Below are 25,743 nucleotides of genomic sequence, written 5' to 3'. Positions count from 1 at the left end.
AAACTTAGAAGGAATGCTTTCAATGCAGAACCAGTACATATGGAAGAATGACAGGTAGGAATGTTGAAAAGTTTCATTATACATCCAACTAAAAAAAAATTGACCAAGGTGAATGGATTGTAATTCTCAGAGTTTGAATGTGTTGCACAGAGAAACACATTTTCCCCCCTCACAGGAGGGGGAAAGAGAACAGCAAGAACAGAGCTCTTTGTCTGTGTGAACATATCCTCTGATGGCCATTAGCTCAAGGCCATTTCCATAATGAATGGTGACAATATTGCCAGTTGCTCCTGGGGTGACCATAGATCTTCTGTGGATGCTGTAGGTCTTAGCTTCTCTTTGGCAGCATAGATGTTTCTTTTATTTATCTGGGCTATCTTATGCAATATACTACCTAATTCACTACTTGAGAGCATAACATTTAGCAGGCAAGCCACAAAACACACATTTCATTGCAGCAGCTGTCCTAGAGCCAGAAGAGGTAAAGTGCGGTGCCCAATATGATCCTCTGACACAGGTAGGTTGTGGTTGTGTTTGTCTTTGAAAATGGCGGTGGGGTTTATGGTCATCCTTAGAATGGACCTTTTAGCCAAACTGACGAAGCTTTCTTTAAAGACTTTGGTTTAAAAAAAAAAAAAAAAAAAAAAAAAAAAAAGACTTTGGTTTAATTCTACACGTATTATCTTCTTAATGAAATTTGGTTACGGAGTATACTTGTGGGCAACATGGTGTATGAGAAAGAAATACATTTGTTAAAAAAGGACCCCTGGTCTAGGTGGGACTCAGGGTTCAGTCCAGACTTGGCTATGACCTAAGTCTCTGGGAGTCTGTTTCCACACCTTGAGAATGAACAGATTAGATAGACGATTTTAAAGATCCTTCTAATTTTTATGCTTGGAACTCTTTAAGTGCAAAGAATTTAGTAAGGTTGATTTTAAAAAGGCACAGAAATTAGACCAAATTAATTATTAAAATCTGGACAGAGGCAAACCGGTGATTTTCTCTGAGAATTAGTTTCCTCAGGTAGAAACTCTTGGGATCCTAATTTCAAGATTGGAGAACTATTGTGTGAATCTAATTAGAAAACAAATGTTAAAGTGCTTAGCATTTTAGGAAATTTTGCTATTGACAGATTTTTTAAATAACGCCTGGCCCTTATGACTGCCATCTAGTGGACACAATAATAATTACATGATGCGCTTTTTTTTTTCACTTGGGCTCCTGAAACCCTTCACAAATGGGATTCCAGAGTATGGTTTCATCAGTTCCCCTATGAGTAAATGCCAATCCTAACTTAAAGTACTTAATTTACATTTTTAAAGAGAAGTATCTCATTAGAGGCATTAGAAGTATTTGTTGACTTTTTAGCTAGTCAGCCTTCTTCAAGTAATAGGACAAGATTTCTTTGGGGGACATCTTTTCCCCACTGAGAATGTGCACCCAGCTAGAATGTGGATCCTGAATAGAAGGACTACCAGACTGAGAGTGGTTCTGTGTCTGCACCTGCGAAAATGGCTCTTGCAGCTTGGACCTACAAACTTACCTGTTACTTCTCATTTGTCTCATTTGACCCTCCAGTTTTCCCATTAACTTTTTAAAGCCCCATACATTGTTAATAGTCTCCATTGTAGTGTATGGTAAGCAGATTTTATTTTGTTCTTTGCACCTCAAGGGTCTTAACTTACATATTAAGAGACAGAGCATGCAAGGCAACTATGCCATTATTTGCAAGAAAACAGTGGTCCTCAGAGCTGCCGTTTAATCACTCTTCCTTATAGGCTGTGTGCCAGGCTGAATTTTTGTCCTGTACTCGTTATTTATTCAACACAACCATCCTTTGAGCTATTACTAGGAAGCCCCATTTTAAAGGTAGCACAAGTAAAGTCAAAAGAGATGGAGAAATTTGCCCAAGCACATGATGTTAATAAAAGGCAGAGCCTGGGTGAGTTTCAGTCATTTCTGGCGCCCAGCAGAAAGCATGGTGAGACTACTTTTTTCTGTCATCTCTAATGTGGACATTAGGTTTCTTTGCAGGCAGCCTGGAAATGTTAGGATCCACCAACGTAACACTGTGAGCTTAATTGAATTTATTAGCCAAAACCCTACCTGACCTTTCATTTGAATTGCTATCAAGCACTTCTTGGTCACATAGGTTTGCATGGTCCTTCCTTCTTAAAAGAGAACACAGAACACCCAGACAGAAAAGAGGAGGAAAGGGGCATTCCCCTCTGTCCCCTGACTTTCCTTTTGTCCTTGGGAGTCATTCTGATTCATACTATCCACGCCAGAACTGGCCCCCAGGGGTGACTGAAGCTAAATTTAAATGCTCAAATGGAGCACATCCACACTCCCCTTTCTTTAGTTTTCCTTACTACGTGTAAAACATGGTGAAAATTTTAAAGAAGAATTTAATTATCTACTGATAGCAAAACAAAACAAAGACCAGAAATCCCCAAGGGGCAATATGAGAAGACTGAGTCAGAAGCCTTGGAGAATTACTTGATCCTTTGCTGATTCTATTAAAACAGATCCTGTTTTACTCGCCATCCTGTCTGAGGGTCTAGGAAGAAAGTGGTAACTTTCATTTCCAGGCTTTCCCCCATTCTCATCAGAACAGAAATCATGGCCATATGGATCTTTAGGAGAAAATAGTAAATGTATCCACTTATCAAACAAATATTGAGTAAGCTATTGCAAATGCCTGAATAAGGACATGGGGACTTCAAGTCATTTCTAGAATGAGCCAGTTTTTAGGGCACATTGTTTCCCTCCACAGAGATCCCTTTCTCTTCAGTTCTCAGTGCTTCTCTGAGCATCTCCCAGCCTGGGAAAGAATGCCCGCATACCATCCCACAGGAAAGCGTCTGATTATGGAGCTTAGAATCAACAGCCCAGACTTTTCTCTAAGTGAAGCCAATTGCTTTGTAAAGGAATTGAAATCTGAGGCCATGCTCATTAGCACAGGCCTATGAGTAACTGAGCCAACTGGGCCTTCCAACATTGGTGCTCGACCCAGTGATGTGGTTCTCTTGGGGGCCTGAGAGGCCTGACCATGCATGCATCAGGCAAGCTGATCGCCTGCAGGGGGAAGGCCTGTAATGGCTGCCACCATGTTAGATCCAGGGCCATCCCGGAGAAGCAAGGAATCCTGTCTCCACTCATTCAGAGCCAGCAAGAAGTGGATGACAAACCCAGAGAGAATGCTTCACGTTGACAAGTCTCCACACCCCAAAACCTAAAATTGGCTTGACCTCCACGTACGTCTGAGCAGCAGCACTGGTGTGGTACCGATGAACGGGGAGCCCAGTTTCCATCGCTCTTGGCTAACTTGGCACAGAACCTCATAAGAGAAGGCTTGCTTTCCTCCTTCTAGTTATTAGAACGATAACCACTGAAAATAGCACTGGCAGTGAAGACAAAAATGCCTTTGCTTGTAACTTAACAAATGTTTCCTTTCCCCCCACAGTTTTATGCCCTTCAAACAATGTAATCCGCTCTTTTTGCACACGTTCTTCTAGAATGGTCTAGCGGTTAAGAGCCTCAGCGTCAACCAGATGGATCTTTTCTTAATTGCATGATGGCGAGCAAGTTACTTCAATTCCCTGAAGCCAGATTTCTCATCACTAAGTGGAAATACTGACCAACAGCTCTACCTGTAAGGTAGTTGGGAATATTTAAATAAGATTATTTATAAAATATATATATATATATATATATATATATATATATATATAGTGCTTAGCACAAAGTCTAATCTAGTAAATGCTCAGTCAATTTAAATATTACTATCACTAAGTGAACTCCCACATATACATATGCCTCGTCCAGTTTAGATGATTAACAAATGCTAGGAGAGTATTTATACACTATGGAGCTCTATGCAAATATAAGATCTGAATATTGTTAGCACTTGTCTTAGTGATGAAGCATTCAGTTCAGTCATGGTCCAGTAAGAGATGAGTCAGAAGGAAAATCAGGGCACACAGCAGATGGCTTTCCCAAGCACATGACCAGCTAGGTCTTGAAAATCAGCCTAGGCACTGGTCAGCTAAAATCCTGGGGTAGTTTTCATTTGAATTTCTATCACGTATGTTCCTCTCTTGTTGTCCTTGCTGAAAGGCATGACCTTTCTTCTTTAAAACATGGAACACGCCAAGGGAAGTGTTACGAGGAAAAAGTTCATCTCTGGTCTTTGTCTTTGACCTTGCCTTGCTCTAGAGTCATTTTCTATCATTTTCTTTCCTTCTGTCTGCATTTTAATCTGGTCCATAGGAATGGACTAGAACTCAAGTCTGGGTATGGCAAATGGCCCCTTTCTTTAGTTTCCCTTTGGACATCTGAAAGCAGATAAGCTATTCCAGAGAAACCTGACTGTAAACTGATGATTCTGGAACCCACTGACAATGAAACTGTGTGTTTCAGAATGGTGAAAGAACTTCTGGTTCTCCTTCCTGATTGTTTCCAGGTGTTGTTTTGGACACCTCTGGTTGAATACTGTATATGTTAAATAATGAGCAGCACTTCTGACAGATCTGGGGTACAGCAAAAGAGGCCAGGATTGATGAAGAGGCCTGGCTAGCTTGAGCTAAGTAATTAGGTAGTGTTAGCACATGCTTTTGATCCTGTTTCGATGTGTCTTATTTAATAAGCTCTTGAAATCCTTTTCAAGGTTGCAAATAATTTACGGCACACTAGAACTCTACTTCAGCACTTCCCAAATCATGGTTTGTGCATCTCTGGGGGTCCCTGAGACTCTGGGGTTCCCTGAGGCAAAAGCAACTGTCATTACAATGCCAAGATATTATAGGTCCCTTTTTATGGGGTTGACATTTGCACTAATTGTGCAAAAGCAATCGTGGGCAAAACTATGTGAATCGAGATAGTGGCATCTAGCAATTTTTTTATTTGCCATTGGGTTCTTCAACTCGATACACTGACAGTTAAAAAAAAAAAAGAAAGAAAATGTCAGTTTCAGTTAACAATATTATTAAAGGAGCAGAAAAAATATTAGTTTTTATTAAATCTAGATTTTTTGAGTACATGAAACACCGTTTTTACCTAAAAGAATAACTGACAAACTATGGGTATTCAGACTTAGACATTTGGCAGATAATTTCTTAAAGAACAAAGTGACTATATCACTGGACAGAAAACAGCTCACAGTCTTTGTTACCAGTGATAAAATTTGAATTTTCATTTGAAAATTTGAATCTGCACCGTGGGTGTAAAAACTTTCTAATACTTAAAGATGTTTTTGATGAGCTAGGTAATGATATCAACAAATATGACTTTTTGATATTGTATAATAAAATCTGTGAGCACTTGCAAAATTTGCATGACTCAATGAAGCAAACTCTCTAAATGACCAAAGCGTGATGTTAAAGTGATTTCTGATTCCACGTTGTAGCTTTTCAATGAGTTTTGGTACAGTTTTAAAGAATATTTAAATTATCCAAAAAGGCTATTAAAATACACCTTCCTTTCCCAACTACATTTCTGGGTGATGTATATACATTTCTGACTCCAGGCCTTTTCTGATTCCTTAAGGATCTGTTTGGCCTGTTCTTAAACTAGCGGCCATGGGGTATAGGAGCCGGTATTCTCCAGCATCCTGTCCTGCAGGTGGGCAACTCAGGGAGGTCTTCTATATGCTTCTCATAGATATTGGTGGAGGTAAAACCTCACTTTCTACAGGGCAACCTTAGTAATGCATCCTTCTCTTAGCTTTTCCTCCTGGCTTGCCCCTCCCTCACTCTTGCTTCCTGGGATCACCTCCCAAAGAAACTGCCTGCACCCAGGTCATAGTTCCAAGCTCCAAGACAACCTGTATCTAGAGGCCTGCTATGTTTAGATACTGTGCGAGTAGCCGAGGCTATATTGGCAGACAAAGCCATGTTGTAACAAGCAGGCGAATGTCTGCTATGGTTATGATGCAGATTGAGTGATTTGGGGCAGGATAATAATATAGTGAGATTTCTTCAGTTTGCAATGTATCATCCATTTCAATGAATGCATGTAATCTTTAGATGCAGGAAAAAGAAAGAAACAAACAAAAAACTTCATGTACTTTCTGCCCACAGAAGGAAATAGAATATTAACAGTGCCTCAGAAGACCCCCCTGTGCCCCTCTCTAGCATGATCAGATTTTAGTTTTCAAAAGTGTACCCTGGTGGTTGCATAACCAATGAGTGGAAGGAAGGTCAGTGGAGCAAGAAACACCCACTCAGATTTCAAGTCGTGGCTGTATCATCACTGTTCCATAAAGTTTTTCTTGATCTTCAGGTTGAAATCCTCCCTGACTAACCTTGATGAACTCGAGTTTTATGGTGGTGATTGAAATTCTTTACAGCACTTACATGACTCCGCCCTAAGAAAACACTAAGACAGGGGCGCCTGGGGGGCTCAGTGGTTTAAGCCGCTGCCTTCGGCTCAGGTCATGATCTCAGGGTCCTGGGATCGGGTCCCGCATCGGGCTCTCTGCTTGGCAGAGAGCCTGCTTCCCTCTCTCTCTCTCTGCCTGCCTCTCCATCTACTTGTGATTTCTCTCTGTCAAATAAATAAATAAAATCTTTAAAAACAAACAAACAAACAAACAAAAAACACTAAGACAGAACAATTTTATTGAGTTACAATTAATACGCTATGCAATTTACCCGTTGAAAGTGTAGAAGTTCAATGTCTTTCAGTATATTCACGGAGTTGTGCAACCATCACCATAATCCATTTCAAAGCATGTACATCACCTTAAAAAGAAGCCCCATGGACTTTAGCTATCACCCTCTCCTATCTCCCTGGCCCCATTCCCAGTCTCAACCCCAAGCAAGCACTTGTCTACTTTATGTCTCTCTATTGGTTTCCCTATTTTGGACTTTTATAAGAAGGAAATCATATCATGCATGGACTTCTGTGACTTTTGTGACTGTCTTTTTTCACTTAGTATATTAGTATACTATATTCTCAGTTGTAGATTTGCTATTTCTGAAGGATATGAAAATTTTGGAAAAATTCCGGGAAGAGGTCATCAAGGTACAGGGTATGTGTAAATAACTTTGCATGAAGAATAAATAAAGGAACTAATAATTGTTACTCTGAGGGAGAAAGGGGCTCATAACTGTCATGAAATGATAGAGAATGTATCTTGTAAAGGAAAAGGTTCTGATATTCTTTAAAGAGGACTGGAGTGAACAAACAAGAAATGACAGAGAGATAGTATTTAGTTAATCTAGTTAATACTTTATAATATATATATGATATATTTTATAATAAATAGACTATTTTACAATATATAATAGATAGCTATTCTATCCAAAATTATGTAATAAAGAGAATATCCAAAAATAAAATGGTTGGCCTGGTGATGTACTGAGCTCCTCATTCATGCATGTATGTAAGTAATCAATATCTCCTTGTCCCTATTAGGGATGCTGTATCATGGGTTCTGCCTTCATGAGGACAGAACCTCATTATTCTGAGCTCTCTTCCAGATTACAGGTCCTCTGACTCTAAATACAATTTTGTGTCCTTTGGTGTAATTTTGATAATGCAGGCTGGTTTTGTTTCCTATGTTTTTCAGGACAGGTTTTCTCTTGCAGGCCAGTTCTCTCCCCTGCCTTTCATCTTACATGCTGATTTTACATTATTCCAGCCACCTGGTCTTAAAAAGTATGTTGACTGTAACTCTTTCCCCATCTTCTTTTTTCCTTTTATCCCCAAATCCATGTGGTTGCTAAACTCTGCCAATTCTACCTCTGCAATAGGTGGTTGGTCTCTTTTCCATCCCAAATTTGGTCTTTTTTTTTTTTTTTTTTTTTTTTTTATATTTTTGTTTATTTATTTGACAAACAGAGATCACAAGCAGGCAGAGCAGCAGGCAGAGAGAGAGGGGGAAGCAGGCTCCCCACCGAGCAGAAAGCCTGATGTGGGGCTCGATCCCAGGACCCTGAGATCATGACCTGAGAAGAAGGCAGAGTCTTAACCCACTGAGCCACCCAGGCGCCCCTTAATTCGGTCTTAAGAGGATAGCCACCATACTGGTGACCCTAGTTCTAGGCTCCTTCTCTTGTTCTCCATCCTATTCACCACATGGATATATGTGGCTAAACTGTTAACTTTCCTAAATCACTGCTCTAATGAACTCCCTTTCTTTCTTTCTTTCTTTTTTTTTTAAGATTTTATTTATTTATTTGACAGACAGAGATCACAAGTAGGCAGAGAGAGAGGAGGAAGCAGGCTCCCTGCCGAGCAGAGAGCCCGATGTGGGGCTCGATCCTAGGACTCTGGGATCATGACCTGAGCCGAAGGCAGAGGCTTTAACCTACTGGGCCACCCAGGTGCCCATGAACTCCCTTTGATACTCACAGTTTTCATCAGTTCCATTGGCTGACAAAGTCTTCCTTTTAGAGCCTAGCATCCCATTGAGACCCAGTACTTACTCATGATCCAGCTAAACTGGCCACTTAGTGCACCATCTTGACAATCTCACGATGGAATGCCCTTACCTCTCATTTGTCTCCACTGTAATCTTTAATCCCTTCTTCAGTGTGTCAGTTAATGGCAATGTTTTAAAATGTCCCCACTCCTTTCCTGACTTCTCAGCTTGCTAGGATTTTTGCCTCTGAGTTCTACAATCCTTATTTATATTTTTACTACTTAGCCTTCTATTGGCAAATGCTATTCTTGTTTTCTTTCAGAGGGAGTTCCTTGAGAATAAGGACTATGATTTCATCATCCTGAGTATAATGGTTTATGTACAATAATTGATAAATATTTAGGAAACGAATCACTAAGCAAGCAAACAAATATGCAGATAATTTTAACTATGAATCACCTTTATAAAAATAGCATGAGAAGGGAGTATAGTGTGGTGGGGGTGCCTTACTTTCCATGGATGACTCCAACCATTGCTCAATTAGCTATGGAAAAGCCATTGCTCATCAGATGAATGGGACAGGAAGGTGACAATGACTCAGGATAAGCTCAGCCACAGAAACAGAAACAGAGGAACCAAACTTTTTTTTTTTTTTTTTTTTTTTAGCTGAAGACTTTTCAGGAGCCCAGTCTTATTCATGTTAGAGAAGCTCATCAAAACCTCACCAAGTTGTCTGTTGGACCATGTTATTACTTGCTCTGACTTCCCTTCTTAATAACAGCAGCAGTAACAAAAGCAATTGAAAAACGTACATGGTCAAGAACCTTGTTTTCCCTTCAGGATGGAATCAGACAACAGGAGATCAGACAACATCTTAAACTATGGGCCTTTGGTGGAAGGTGGACCCTCTAACGAAGCCTCAGGGTCTCCCAGGGCCACCGAAGATTATTACATCTGTCTTCCCACAGAAACTCCAGTTATGTGTAAATAGTAACCCTGTGCATTCAGCCTTTGTTCTTGGTAGCACTTGGTGCCAACCTGCAAGACTGTGCTGATGTGGGATTAACACTAATACAAAGTAGCAAGGTAGGGTGAGAGAAACTTCTTCAGAGAAATCTCTATGTAAATACAAACAAGTTTTCATTCAGAAGCCTAGGGCAGAAATGTCTGCAAAGGAGAAAGTCATGGGGTTTCAAATTTGGAACTTTAACCATTCTAGTTCCCGATGATGGTGATGGTGATGATGATGAAATATTTCATGTGTCAGATAAGGCTTGGGTTTCTGTCCCCCTCCACTCTTGATTTAAAAATAGAATAATACTTCATTTTATGTAATATTCCCAGAACAGTGAGAACTTTTGACAATTTGTCCTTATTTCTGTGTTTAATCTTTAGTATAAGAAGGATAGGTCCAAAACTCTGCTTACTTGTTTTAGAAATCACTATTCAATCTCACTGTGAAAATTTTCCTTTAAATATATTTGTCATGAGAACACATTAGGCATTTTTTTTCTGCCTCTTGTCCTTGATAACTTAAATTACAGTATAAATGCCATGAATATCCAGTCTTCTTTTTTTGTAGTGTCATTAATTAAAGATAATCAAAGAAGAGATTGTGTCATTCTGAGTATATTTTCTCAACCCATCTTTGTTTATCAGTTGGATTGGTCACTAGATGGCACCAGCAGCTAAGCTGGTGAATTGAAAAATCTCTTTGTTACAATCTGCACTGCCAACCCCTGGCAAGGATTGTCATTATCATCACTTTGATGTTTTTATTTTTTGAGAAAAACCAATAGGTTGAAAGATGATTTTGCTCTCTGAATTTGTTGCAATTATAGGCATATATTTTAAAACTAAACATTGCCCGATTCTAATATTCATTGCACTTAGGTATTCTCTATTGCTTTGGGGTGGTTTGAAAATGATTAGCTAACTCTCCAGCTATAAAAGACTATAATAATTGAAAACGTAGGAGACGCAAGTTGCCAAAATAATTCAAGCCTAAAGGTGTTCTTAGGTGTTGAATTTGTCGGGGAGCTCAGTCTTCCCCTTCCTCCTGGATTGATTCCTCAATCCTGGAGATTATTTGAATTTTACTTCCTCTGCAGTTCTCTGGTTGATTATGGAAGAGGAACTGAAATTGGCAGGCTGGGTTGACGTGCACATCTAAATGATAGCACTGTGTGCATACACTGTGACCCTTCTATTTCCATACAATCTTTGCTCACTGTGGACAAAAAGAATCTGATTCATCTAAGAGCCTTGGGCTAGAATTAATTACTTCTAGAAATCTATATAAGGCCAAGTTTTTACATATTTATAAGTGAGTTCCCATTTCCCCAAGAGTTCCTGTAATTGTCATCTAAGATTTCTTTCTTAGGGAACTGTGTCCACAGGTGAGATTAATCACCCATGCACTATTCATACCCTGAGAATATGGTTCACTATTATTTCCCACTAGTCTCCTTTCTGAGCACTTTCAGTTAGTCTGATATCCTTAAAATACCATACTTAATCTTTCCTACTTGCTTTTTGCCTTTGCTTGAGCTCTTCCCTCGACCTGGATACCTCCTCCCTTCTCTTCACCAAGGCAACCTTATTTCAAAGGTATTTCTCCAAGATCTACCTCTTCCATGAGACCCGCCATATCTCCTTCAAACTAATATTTTTTTTCTTTGTCTTGCATTTCATAGGATTTATATTCTGTAGTAGAACACACAAACTGCTACACTGGTCAAAAATTCAGCACATTTACCATACCTACTATTTCAACGTGTCATGCTGAGTGATGAAGACAGAGCATTGAATAAGAGAACTACCTCCATTCTCCCAAGGCTGAGGGTCTAATGAGAAAACCAGATCATAAAAGGTAATTTAAATGGAAGGGAATAGAGAGGCTAGAAATATACTCTTGTAGTCAGCTGAACTTTGACAAGGAAAAAAGGCAATACAATTAACCAGTGATGCTGGAACAACTGAACATCCATATACAAAGCCCTGAAACTATACACGGGCCTTGAACCCATCTCAAAAATCAACTCAAAATGGATCATAGATTGAATGTAAAATGCAAAAGTATAAAACTCTTAAAAGATACTATAGGAAAAAACCTAGATGATCTTGAGTATAGTGGTGCTTTTTAAAGAAATAACTCCATGAAAGAAATACAGTTAATATTTGGACTTCATTAAAATTATAAAAATTTCTGTTCTGAAAAAAAAAAAATCTGCTCTGAGAAAGACAATGTCAAGAGAGTGAGAAGACAAGCCACAGACTGGAAGAATGTGTTTGCAAAAGACACATCTGAAAAAAAAACAAAGCACCTGTTATCCAAAATATATAAGGAACTATTAAAACTCAACAATAAGAAAGCAAACAACCTGATTAAAAAATCAGCCAAAGTCCGTGACAGGCATCTCACCAAAGAAGATATACGGATGACAAGTAAACATGTGAAAAGATGCTCCATATCATATAGCATCAGGGAAATGTTAATTAAAACAATGAGATACCACTGCACATGTATTAGAATGACCAAACTTCATAACACTGCGAACACAAACTGTGGGCAAGGATGTAGAGCAACAGGAACTCTCATTTATTGTTGGTGGTAATGCAAAATGGTACAGTCACTTTGGAAGACAATTTGACAGTTTGTTATAAACTAAAATGCTTTTGCCCTAGGATCCAATAATCACACTCCTCCGTATTTACCCAAAGGAGCTGAATACTTACGTCTACACAAAAACCTTCACAAAATCGTTTATAGAAGCTTTATTCATAAATGCCGAATTTGGAAACAACCAAGATGTTCTTCAGCAGGTGAATGGGTAAATAAACTCTGGTACCTTTAGATATTGTAGTATTTAGCACAGAAAAGAAATAAGCTACAAAGCCATGAAAAGACGTGGAGAAAACTTAAAATGCATATTATTAAGTGAAAGAAGCCAGTCTGAAAAGACTTCATACTGGAGGATTCCAACTATATGACAATCTGAAAAAGGCAAAACTATGGAGACAATGAAAACATCAGTGGTTGCCAGGGGTGGGAGAATGAATAGGCAGAGCACAGAGGGTTTGTAGGGTATGAAAGTACTCTTTATATAATAATAGATGCATGTCATTCTACTTTTGTCCAAAGCCACAGAATGTACAATGCCAAGACTGAACCCTAATGGAAACTGTGGATTTGGTTGATTATGCTATGTCGATGTAGGTTTTTCCTTGGTGAAAACTGTACCCTGCTGATGAGTGATGCTGATAATGGGGGAAGCTATGCATATGTAGGGGGAGGGAATACATGGAAAATCTCTATGTCTTCCTCTCAGTTTTGCTATAAGCCTAAAACTACTCTAAAAATAATGTTTTTGTAGTAGTTTACACAAAGGGTGTGTTAGGAGAAATCAAGGCTGCCTTGGCTAATCTATCCTAGGGATTTTAAAAGGTCTCTCCGCAGAAGGCATACTTAACAGGGTCTTAAAAGAAGAGTAGAAGGTAGTCAAATGACTGGGAATAGTAAAGGGAATTCAAGGGAGTCGAAACTAGGGAGCCAGGATTGGAGCCCAGACAGTCCTCAGATCCTGCACTGTAACCATCACACTACACACTGTTAGTTCAGAGTGTTGCCTGTTGACTCAGTGAGACTTGTTACCTAAGCCTGGCTTGCAAATCACCATTGTTTCTAGGGTATACATGGTTCTTCTAATTGGCTTCCCTTGAGTATTACATCGAAGTTTTGTTCCAATGCTCAAACAAGCCTTTGTTCTAGCTCCCTGAGGAAACTGGCTTGGAATTCATTCATTCATTCATTCATTCATTCATTCAATCAATCAGTTAGTCAACAAATACAACAAATACTGCTATGATCCCATGGTCATTCTAAACAGAAAAAGTGCTTGCCTCTCATTATTTTAAAATGTAGGGAGAGAAGCAGACATCAATCACAGTAATCTCTTATATAAATATAAAGCCCCAATGTGATCATTGGTATGAGGAAAAAGCACTTCTTGTTCTCAAAGCTTCTGGCAGAAGGATTAGATGCAATATGGGGAAAGGCTGCGTAAAGAAGGGACTTCTGGGTTGACCAGGCACTGACTGGTGAATTGGTATTAACTGCTGAAAGGCAGAAGGAGCCAGAGCATCCTTGGCAGAGAAAGTAGCATTGCAAAGAGGTTATAGCTATGGAGTGAAAGAAAGCCATGGGGGCTGGTTCACTTAGAGCATATGGTCCAAGAACACTGAGGAGGAGGCAGCCTGTGCATTCAGTGCTTAGAGCTAGGTTAAAGGACAAGAGTGATAAGTAGGGAGACAGGGAGACCAGGAGGTCCATGACCAGATGTCCATTTTAAAAGTTCACCCAGTGTGGAGACCAGCTTACAATGTATGCAGAGCCCATCGAGGAAGCTCCATTAACAGTCCAGGGTAGATGATGCTAGTGTGAGATAGGGAACTAAGGGGGAAAAGAAAAGAAGAGAACAGATTTGAGATATGCCTTCTCATTAAGAGGAAATAAGAAGCATCAGAAGGAAAAGGGGGGTTGAACAATGTGGAGAGTTTTGAGGTAGCATCCAGCTTAGAACATATGAATTTTCCATTCAAAGCCAGGGAGGTTTAGACAAACCATTCCACTCTGGTAATAGAAGGCATTCATAGTGGACATTTTGTCTAAAATGTACAGACACATTATGGAATGTTCTTTTTTTAAAAAAAATTTTATTTATTTATTTGACAGAGAGAGATCACAAGTAGGCTGAGAGGCAGGCAGAGAGAGAGGAGGAAGCAGGCTCCCTGCTGAGCAGAGAGCCCGATGCGGGGCTCGATCCCAGGACCCTGGGATCATGACCTGAGCTGAAGGCAGAGGCTTAACCCACTGAGCTACCCAGGCGCCCCCATTACGGAATGTTCTTCCATGGGAATGCAACCATACCCCAGCATTTCTTATGTGGTATAGATATGTATGATGCTTAACAGAATGGAAGTCACTACAGCAATAAATTTCCCTTTGATGGAATCTTCATAGGCAAGGAGGAAAATCCAGTAAAGATTAGGTTTTGAGAATATTGTCTATCGACTTAGAACTCTGCAATCTGTAGACTAATTTAGCCACCAGGAGTCAATCAGTCTCATGTGAACTAGAATGGGAAAATGATGAATGTGTCATGGAAAAGTGAATGATTCAGGAACTAAAGACACCTGAATATAAGGTTCTAGACTCAGTGCTATCTAACAGAACTTCCTGTGAAGATGGAAATATTTTATATTTCACTATCTAATACAGTTGTCACTAGTCACATGGAACTGTGGAATAATTTAAAAATGGCTAGTGTGACTAAGAAACTAAATTTTAAAATTTTGGTTGAATTAATTTAAATTTAAATAACCACATATGGACTGTAGTAGTGTTTGGGGAAACACAGGTCTCAAACAGTAGTAGTACCTCTTCCTTCAATCACGACAACCAAAAGTGTTTTAACGCATTACTATTATGTGTCCTGGGGGTGGGGGACATGTGGTCAAATTGCCCCCAGTTGGGAATCACTGGCTTGGTTGAAGTTTCCTTTGGCACTTGTCATCTTATGACTTGTCTGGTCACCTGCTGAGTGACCCAGAATAATAAAATAAGGGTAATGGTCAAGAGGAAACAGTTCTCTGTACTTCTTACTTATGATAAAGACTGAGAGGCATAACGAATACTAAGCTGTAAAGGATATCTGGAGGCAATTTATATCACTGGGGATTTCTTTTTTCATAGAAACGGTGGAGAGAGAGCAACCGCATAGAATTCCGGCTGTTACACCAAGAGCAGGGCTGGAACTTAAAAGGCAAAAGCCCCGTCCATCGCTGAGACCCACACATGTTTTACACTCTGTCAGGTTTATTCTTTCAAGAAAAAAAGAATCCCTAGAAGTTTTATAAATCGAAACAGTATCAATTATTGTACAACATTGTATCTTATAATATAATGGGTAACTATCCCAAAGCTATAGCTGTTTAGTTCAAAATAAAGCATCGAAAAGCCATAATCGTTTTTATAATTAAAATGCTCAATGACAGGATATCAAAAGTATTGAGAAGTATTTAATATACTGTATTTTTATTTTTTTTAAGATTTTTATTTATTTATTTGACAGACAGAGATCACAAGTAGGCAGAGAGGCCTGCAGAGAGAGAGGAGGAAGCAGGCCTCCTGCTGAGCAGAGAGCCTGATGCGGGACTCGATCCCAGGACCCTGAGATCATGACCTGAGCCGAAGGCAGAGGCTTTAACTTACCGAGCCACCCAGATGCCCCTATATTTTTATTTTTTAAAATTTTTAAAAAGAATGTATTTATTTATGAGGGAGAGAGAGAGCAGAGGGATAGACGGGGGTGAGAGGGAGAAGCAGACTCCCAGCTGAGCAGGGAGCCCTATGCGGGACTTGATCCCAGGGCCCTGCGACCATGACCTGGGCTGAAGGCAGACACTTAACTGACTGAGACACCCAGGCACCCCTCTGTGTATTTTTAAAATGCGGATATATATTTAATTTTATATGTAGACATGTTTTAACTTAACAAGCTACTACTGAAAACATTGACAGCCAACAGATAGAATCATCACTCCATTATTTTCCCTCTCTCCCTCCCTGATCCTGATATTCCTTTCAAAATGTCCAGTAAGGAAAAGGCAGTTATGCAGAGCCTGGCATGGAAGCATGAGGGGAACTGAGGGCATTAAGTACCTCTGTACTTGGGTCATGGGCTACAAGGCAGAGCTTGGACAGCTGGCTGCCTAGACCACCCAGGCATGGAAGAAACCATGTTTTTGCTTGGAATTTCTTCTTTTTGAAAAGAATCACTGTTTTTGAATAAATTGACATCAAAGCTTCAACCCTGTGTCAAAAGATGTCTGAAAATAACAAGGAAATGGAAAATAATCTCTATTACCCTCACAGAGGGACATTCTATGATTTCCTTCCCTAAAAGTCTTTAAAAGCCAGACAGACAACCAGTTTTCAAGGATGGTATGAATGGAGACCTGCCTGGTGAAGGGGAAATGGTCAGGCAATCTGGGGACTCCTCTAGCTCTCTGGTTTTAAAAATTCTGTCTTCCCTGAATGAGAATGAAGAAGTATATTGGAGAGAATACCCAAGGAGCACTAAGTTCTCATCATGTGTGCTCCTAAGAAGAAACAGTAAAGATCTTTGAAACATGGACGCATAAATAAGCTATTCTGAAAATTCACATTAAATTCTTACAGACATAATAGCTGCAGGGGTACAGTGTTGGGGAAAAAATAAAGATGCTTAACGATGGTCTGATCCCATCCAAAAAAGGTGTTATTTAAAAAATAATAATTTGGGTGCCTGGCTGGCTCAGTTGGTTAAGCGACTGCCTTTAGCTCAGGTCATGATCCCAGATTCCTGGGATCGAGTCTCACATCAGGGTCCCTGCTCCATGGGGAGTCTGCCTCTTCCTCTGACTTTCTCCCCTCTCATTGCTCTCTCTCACTGTCTCTCTCTCAAATAAATAAATACAATCTTTAAAATATATATATATATATATGTAATATAATAATTTAACTCTAATCTAGTGCCCTTTTGGCAAATCCCTTCCGCTCCCTTCTTTAAATTTAGAATGTCTGAGTATAAACAGTTTTCTGGGCTTGTTACACTAAAATTTGATCTCAGACCTCCTAGTCTCACTGGTTTAGAGCACAATGAGGCCATTGTTAATGGTAAAGGTAAGAGTCACATCTTGCTCTTCCAAGAACCTTCACTCCTCTAACCCTTTCCATCCTGATTAAAGGGACTTGAAGAGTTTCCTCCACTCCACTCTCCCACCCCACTGTAAAATGAATAGCACAGAGCTCTCTGCATATGCCTTATGCGATGTATTCTTCTCTTTTTCCCTCCTGAGAGAGTGCTCCCTAATCACTGTGTGATCTTCCTTGAGTTCTAACCTGCCTTTTACAGACCTCTTCAATTTTTTATTTCTTTGACCTAAAGTTCATGAGAGATTCCAATTCCACATTGAGGGCTATGATCTCAGTTGCCCAATTTAACCCCTAAAAATACAGGATGCCCAGTTAAAGATATGTTGCAGATAAACAAAGAATAAGGTGTATAGTTTAAGTATGCCCCCAATATTCCTGGGACATAATTCACTAAGAGGTTATTTCTTCTTTATCTGAAAAAGGGCATCCTGCTTTTTATCTGGCAGTCCTAGCCCCAACACCCCAGCTGCACTCAAAGTAACCTTTGTTGTTGTTGTTTTCCCCAAGGAGCTTTCTCAGCCTGCCTTTCTCGGGCAGTACATTCCTATCAGGTGCAATATTTGTGAGTTAAGACATGGCGTTCGCTCTTACATTGTTTCCAGAGTCTTTGTCACTAGTCAACATGCTTCCCTATAAGCATACCAGTCATCTGGCATGGAAGCAGTACCCCAAACATCCTAATCCTACTTCCTTTTCAAACATCCTCACTCTTGTTTTATTTCAGTGGAACTAATGTTCTCAGGCTGGAATCATTGCTGTAGAAAGGCATTTAAATTCTAAATAGAGTCATGATTTCCTTAAAAGTAATAGCATCAAAGAACTTAATTCATTTTTTCAGAATCCTAACTGTGGGTTCTTACCTAATTCATATCTTAATATGTTGTTTTAAAATTCTCCTTTTCATTTTTATAGTGGTATAACAGCATAATGAATGTAGGATTCCCCCAAAATTATGCCTAGTGAATGACTCTATATTAGGAAAGTAGCATTGAGGTAATATACTGATTTATGAAAATTGTCTATCAGCTTAATTACTTTTAATAACTGAAAGAAAGTAAATCCTTTATTTGGGAAGAGTTTGTGTATTTTATTAGTCTGTATATTGGTTCTTCTACCTGTACAATAAAGTATGAATATCTTATAGTAGGAAGTTTTTGGATGAAGACAACAGACAGCACACACAGCTACTTTTACTCTTTCTAAACACCTGTAGTAATAGATTGAAAGGATTTTTTTTTTAATGGCATAAATCCATGAGAATGAGAAAAACAAGAGACAGTACCATAACAACGGATCAGAAAAATGGAAAGAAAAGTGCTAACTGACTCAGCAGAGCCCAGAAAGCTGAATCTTAATGTGACAGTAGAGAAAACTGGGGACCATCCTAATTTGTACCATAGAATTCACAAAAACCCATGAATGTGTCAGTTCCAGGGATCTAGAGATGAAGAAAGGAGAGGTTCACATAACAAGATGGAGAAAAAGATAAATAGGTTCCTGAAAGTTCATCCCCTCTAGCCACTGAGAAACTGCTTGTCCTGCATCTCAGCACAGGTTTGCGATTGATTCTGTGGAGCAGAGAAGGGTAGGTCGGGAAGGTCTCTGCACCAAAGATGTCAGGGCTGCGGGCCCTACCAAAAATAAAGAAATTATGGGGTCACCTGAGTGGTTCAGTTGGTTAATCGTCTGCCTTTGGCTCAGGTCATGATCCTAGGGTCCTGGGATCCAGCCTCAAATAAATAAGTAAAATCTTTAAAAACATAATAACCCCCCCCCCCCAATTCTTGGTATATTGCATACAAATGCAACCCAGCACAAACCTAACCCTTCTGCTCCCCTCAGGTGCCAGGACACTAGCAACCTTTTATCTATGCAAGAGATTGAGAAACTCTCTTCTCTGGTCCCCAGCCTAAGGAAGAGACTTAGAGCTCAAAAATCAAGAGGCTTTCCAAAAGCAGCCCACACTGATCACACTGTACCGAACCTCAAAGGCAGCACGCTCCACGTGCTCAGACAGTCCACTTTCTTAACCCCTCACCCTTAATACGGAGCAGAGCACTGCGGATGACCAGGCATTTCAGAAAAGCCCTTACGTGAAAGAGAACAAAGCAGACTCACTGAAGAGAAACAAAACAAAATAGGAGCAAGTCAGAAGAAATAAATTATTTTAGGGCAAAAAAGTGAAATGCTATTACTAGAGAAATATAAATCTACTCTATAGTAAGAGAAAACAGATAAATGGTTGCCTGAGGCTGGGGGATGGGCAAGAAATTGACTGAAATAAAAGAACAACAGAACTTTTGGAAGATGATGGAAGTGTTCTATAGTGTGGTTATGGTGGCGGCTACACTGGTGTATACATTCATTTAACAGTGTACTTAAAATGGGCACATTTAGTGTATGTAAATTATACATCAATAAAGTTGATTTTTAAAATCTCTAATATTTATAACCCACAACATCAAAATATTAATTATTGCATCCATGACACAAGAACAAGATGCTATGTAAAGGTGGAGGAGAGGCATTTAAAGGAAAAGCAAAAAACAACAAAAAGGGTACCTGGTTGGCTCAGTCGGTTAAGCGTCTGCCTTCAGCTCAGGTCGTGATCTTAGGGTCCTGGAATTGAGTCCCACCTCAAGCTCTCTGCTCAGTGAGGAATCTGTTTCTCCCTCTCTCTCCCAAATAAATAAATAAATACATCAGAAAAACAAAAACAAAAACAGAAAAAACCTTTGAAATTAAAGAGTCAACATGGAAAAATAAAGTTGAAATCTCCCAGAAAGTTGGGCGAGAAATAATGAAACAGAAAATAGGAGAGGCAAAAAATTAGATAATTTAAAGAACTTCTGGGATTTGTTATACCCCAATGGTAGGAAATCTCAGAAAGAGAAAATTAATAGGGAGGGAAATCATCAATAATTTACAAAGACATCCTAAACATGAGTTGACATTTAGGAAGGGTGTGCCAGGTCCTCAACACCATGAAATATGAATAAAATTGACCTACGGAGAGGATCATCATCATGAAATTTCAGAATGCTAGAGGATAGAAAGTTTTTCGAGAGAAAAAACCCTGAATCTTATCGAACATAAACAATATGAGATAGAAATGACCCTGAACTTCTCAACAACATTGGGAGCAAGAAAACAGTGGAGCAGTGCCTACAGAATTTTGTTGGAGCCTTAATTCCAACCTATACTCAGCGATACAATCAGCATGAGGGCAAACCATAGACATTTTCAACCATGCAAGATCTGATTAAAAACTCCCATCAATCATCTCCCAAAAAACAATTGGAGGATATGCCCCACTAAATAAGAGTGAAACCAAGAAAAGGGGTATAAAGGACACAGAAAACAGGATATCCAACTCAGGACTTGGTACAAAGACAATCACTGGGAGGATGGAGCAGAGATAACTCAGAACTCGATGTGTGCACCAGATGGGGAGGGTCAGACAGGGTGTGTGTGAAAGCCACTTGGTTACAAAGCACTCTCTTCTAGTATGAGGACTGAATGCCTAGCGAGCTTGGCCAAGATTCTTATGTAGCTCCCTTGGACCACATCCTCATGAAGTTTCTGCTCTTCCCTTCTTGCCCTACTTGTGGACCCTTACAAAAAAAGGTGCTTTAGGGACAGCTGGGTGGTTCAGTCAGTTGGGGATCTGCCGTTGGCTCAGGTCATGATCCCGGGGTCCTGAGATGAAGACCCGTGCCAGGCTTCCTGCTTCTCCCTCTCCCTCTGCCTGTAGCGCTCCCTGCTTGTGCTCACTCTGTCTCCCTGACAAATGGATAAAAAAAATCTTAAAAAAGAAAAAAAAACCACTAAAAAAAAAAGGGGGGGGTGTTTTGAACTTCTCCTCAAAGCTAGGCTCTGGTGAGCTTAGAAACATTAAGATACAGAGTCGCTTGTTTTCTCTGACCAGAGTCTTGCCTGATACCCAGATTTGGTCTGTACTTCAGCCTGGCCATGTGTCCCCACTATGGGGAGCCCTTTATTTTCCAGAACTCTGTTGTGACCTTGCTCACTGACTTCCTTAGAAGAGGTTCTTATAAACAGCCAAAAACTGAAACCAGACTCACAGACTCAGGACAGTTTCTCTTTTTCTGAAAGCTTCTTTCTAACACTGGAAATACTACCTTCTCCCTACATAGCTAGATTTACGTAATTACTCACTTTTTCAAAACTCAGCAGTTTAGGGGCATCTGGGTGGCTAGTTGGTTGAGCATTTGACTCTTGGCTTAGTCTCAGGTCATGATCTCGGGGTAATGGATCAAGCCCACGTCGGGCTCTGCACTTGACACAGAGCCTGCTTGAGATTCTTTCTCTCTTCCCCTCTGTTCCTCCTTATGTCCACGCCCCACATAAGTGAATAAATAAATAAATAAATAAATAAATAAAATCTTAAGAAAACTAAACAGTTTATTGATTAGGGATACATGTGTGAGTGGTAGAATTACTAAAATCAATCAGAAGAATGAGCAATGCAGAAGTCAGGATCATGGCTACCTTTGAGGAAAAGGGAAGAGAATGGTAAGAAAGAGGGGTGTGCAGAAGGTTTAAGGTAGGGTGGTGTTTTATTACTTAACCTAGATAATAAATACACAGTACCATAGTTTATATATTGTTTAAGTTGTGCATATGAACTATTTTGTGTATACAATGCATTTCACAATTAACAGCACATCCTATGCCAAATTTATTATGCTTTGAGAACCGAGATTAAAAACGTTCAGCTCTGACTCTCATCTTTCCGGATACCCTATGGATTTTTATAAATGTTAAAGCCTTGATTAGCAGGATCTCTAGAAATCAGGTTTTGGACATTTTATTCTACAATATATTGACTTGCAACATTCCAAAGTTGCTAAAGATTTATAATTTGATTTCAAGTGATATATATTCAGGAATACCTTTATTTTTTTCAGAGGCTGTCAGTTATTTTGTGATTATAAACAAGCAACATAGTTATTTAATTTTAATTGATCAAGCTACTATATGTTTCAGATTATAAAACCTCCACTTGTAACTCCCAATAACTTTTTTTTTCCAGAACATCTTTATCGATTGGTCGGACCCAGAAATGTCTCTAGCACTCCTCCCTAGGTGGTGGAAAGCAAAGGAGAAGAGACTGCAGAGGCTGTGGAAGAACCTCGATTACACTGATGAAATGTGAAATAGGAGAGATGTGAGACATTATTAAATGATTAGGTTGAATAACGAAGGGCTAATGTAGCCTGGAGAATTATGAGAAGCTGGAGTTCCACATCTCTGTTGAGAAATCAGGATTTATTGGTCTGGTTGCTGGACTCATTCAAATCCTATACTTGTTAAATTTGGAAAATATTTCTCATAGGACCTCAAGAATATTCCAAGCCTAGGGACTATCAATATTTCACAAAATTCTATTTTGATTAAAATGCTTTCCCAAAAGAAGTAAGCCCTTACTAAGAGAAAGTATGTAGTAGCGTGCTAACTCTAGTTCCTAATCTAGAGGATGGAGAGCCAAAGACAATGTAATATGAGGATAATCTATTCTAACGTAGGTGTTCTTTGTGGACTTCCTGCTTAAAAAGACATTAAGATATTAATTAATGAAGATATTTGAAAGCTCACCTCAAGTCCTTCATAGAATTTCTCTAATTACAGCTCATCAGGAAGATGACAAGTATTTAACTCTAAATGAAGGCTATAACCTGCCTTGGGTTTCTAATAGAGTGTAAACCCTTACTCAATGCTCACTTGTATTTAGACGGACCAAGAACTAAGCATTCTCGTTGTACCCGAATTAGAAAAACACTTCTCCAGTTAGCCTGGGACCAAAGGCTTATTTTGAAAAGAGAATATAAACAAAAAGCAAAATAAAACTCTGAGCTAATTTTCTTGCCACAATACTTACTGGCATTGAGAAGACTAAAATTAGCTACAGCTAATTTTCAAGCAAGAGGAGTGCTTTTATGCTTCTCTAGACAATTAGGTTTCATGCTTCTTTTTGTGAGCTCCTCCCAAATTTTAAGTTGCCATTGTATAAGAATGTCTAGAGTCAAAGAAATGGCTGTCTCAACAATTGAGTGCATATGGGCTACAATCTTCACACAATATTGTCAAGGGCATTTTCTGGACCCAAATATAAATCTCAGCTTCTAGTTGGATGTATTATTTGTTGAAATATTTATTCCATAGTCCTTTACTGAGGTTTCTTTTCCTCCTCCTTATGATACACTATGCCATTTGTTGATTTAAGAAACTTAATATCTTTGGTTGATATTTTTAATGTTGAGAACTCTACCTTTTTAAGTGCCTTGTACCTTGAGAAATATTTATTTAAGGTATCCAAAAAGACACAAAAAGCCAACACAATGAATGCCAATATACCTGCCATGAGGCTTAAATAAAAAACATAGTGTTTGTCCCTTTCTAAATTACATCTCCTTTCCTTCCTTCACTAAATATGACCACTCTCTAGAATTACTTTCTGTCATTCCCATAGATTTCTTCATAATTTTACTATGTATTCATAAACAATATAATATGGTTCCACAGTGTTTTCACTTTCATATAAATATTGTATATACTCTTCTGCAACTTACTTTCCACCCAATACTATGTTTTTGAGATTCATGCCGTTGATATGTGTAGCTATAGTTCATTTTCAGTATTGCATAAATACTTCACAGTGCATTTATCTGTGCTCCTGTTGGTGGACATTTGGGTAATTGCCAACTTTTCTCACACAAAAAGCTATATGAACATTCTTACAATATATTTCTTCATGCACGTGTGAGGGAGTAGAGCTTAAGCCTGAAACTGGTCACAGGCCATAATAAAACCATTATTAGAAATAGGCAAAATGTTCTCTGTAGTGGTTCTAACAATTTCTAGGCCTTCAACGATGGATTAGCAGTTCTCTTTTCTTAACATCCTTGACAACATTTTTACTGTAAGACATTACAAATTTCACCAATCTGATGGGTAGCAATGGTACCTTACTGTACACATAAGATTTTCAAAAAATACGGGGGTGCCTGCGTGGCTCAGTCAATGAGGTATGCCTGTCTTCAGCTCTGGTCAAAATCCCAGGGTCCTGGGATCCCGCCCTGCATCCGACTTCCTGCTCCGGAGAACGTGCTTCTCCTTCTCCCTCTGCCACTCCCCCTACTTGTGCGCACTCTCTCAACCTCTCTCTCTTTCTCTGCTAAATGAATAAATAAAATCTTAAAAAAATTTTTTCAAAAAATGTGGGCTTTGAGATTCTCCAAGTGATAGTAATTTTGACATATTTGTGATTGCCACACATTATCTGTAACCATGAGTTATCAATATTTCTCTGATACAGCTAAAGACTGATCCTAGAGAAACAGCAACAACAACAAAAGATAACATATTTGTTATTTTTAGAACTCTGTCTCTGTCCCCAAGTCCCAATCCTCGAGACTTGGAAGCAGGAGTAAGTGGGGGTGTTACATGGTCATCCTAGAGCATTCCAGAGCACATTAGACCACCGGGCTACGGCACTAGGCGTATTTACAATGTTGTTACTGCTTCTTTTCCACCTGTACCAGGCAAATCATTTGCCCATCTCTAGCAAGGGTTAGAAGGATGTAGATATATGCTTGCACATTAAATCAGATTTTGTCTTTGGATACTGAAAGAATAAATAGAAATAGGACTTTTTTACAATTTGCTGCAACTATGGCAACTTTAAATATAAGTACAGCTTTTATTTTCAGTGGGATGGGACATGTAGAAATATCACCTAGTCTGATTATACATGCATTCAATAAGTATTTTAGAATTAAATCCATACAAGTTTCTTGTGTTATCCCCAACCTAGTGGCAAGGAGAGATCTATCACAAACAAATAATTATGATGTCACAAATATTTACAAAGGAAATGACGTGTAAAAATAAAAGAAAAAGGAGCTCCTAGATAGACAAAGAAATGGAGAAGCGAAACACTGATGCACAAAATGATTTTAGGCCATGTTCAAGAGAAAGTTGGAGCAAAGCCAAGAACAAAATAGAAACGAAGCTTGTCCATCATGTCTAATGTTTGGTAGCTAACTAGATGCCTGCGTTCAAATCCCAATTCCACCATTTACTAGAGATATGACCTTGGACAAGTTAAGTATACTCTCCAACTCTCAGTTTCCTTACTAACAAAATAGAAAAGAAAATTATTGTATATACCTCTTGGGGTTGTTGTAAATATATATTGATACATGTAAGGGGCTTAAAGAGTTCACTGGCATTCACATAGCACTTAATAAATACTAGTTATTCTAGGGTCACTCAGTAATATTTTACAGAACAACATTTCCCTTCATCCCCAGTGTGAGGACTTACCTCTGTATTTCCTAATTTCATGAATAATCTGGAAACAAATATCACCTACGAAATCAGGAATTCGGTCACTTTCAGACTCCGTGGTTTTTTGGTATCTATTAAAGACTTTGACTTCCCCTGCATACTCGAATCAGATCTCAAGCCACATTAAACTTCTAATTTTGTTCCTTTTATAGGATGTCAGAACATTTGTCCACTGTGCCTCATGGATGCTTTAATCTCTGCTCTACTTTCTGAGTCTTTTATATCTCACTCTGCCTCTGGGAAT

General features: G+C 39.1%; 1 long non-coding RNA gene across 1 annotated transcript; it reads left to right on the top strand.

Annotated features, from left to right (window-relative positions):
* The first annotated feature begins 333 nt into the window (after positions 1–333).
* LOC116575223 lies at positions 334–24,300 on the top strand. Its single transcript, XR_004279655.1, has 3 exons — positions 334–517; positions 3,519–3,660; positions 22,183–24,300. It is a non-coding gene; the product is annotated as an uncharacterized LOC116575223 (long non-coding RNA).
* The last annotated feature ends 1,443 nt before the right edge of the window (positions 24,301–25,743 follow it).

Source organism: Mustela erminea, chromosome 16 (assembly GCF_009829155.1).
Source record: "Mustela erminea isolate mMusErm1 chromosome 16, mMusErm1.Pri, whole genome shotgun sequence".
NCBI classification, from domain to species: Eukaryota; Metazoa; Chordata; class Mammalia; order Carnivora; family Mustelidae; genus Mustela; species Mustela erminea.
This window is presented reverse-complemented; position numbering and strand designations above follow the sequence as displayed.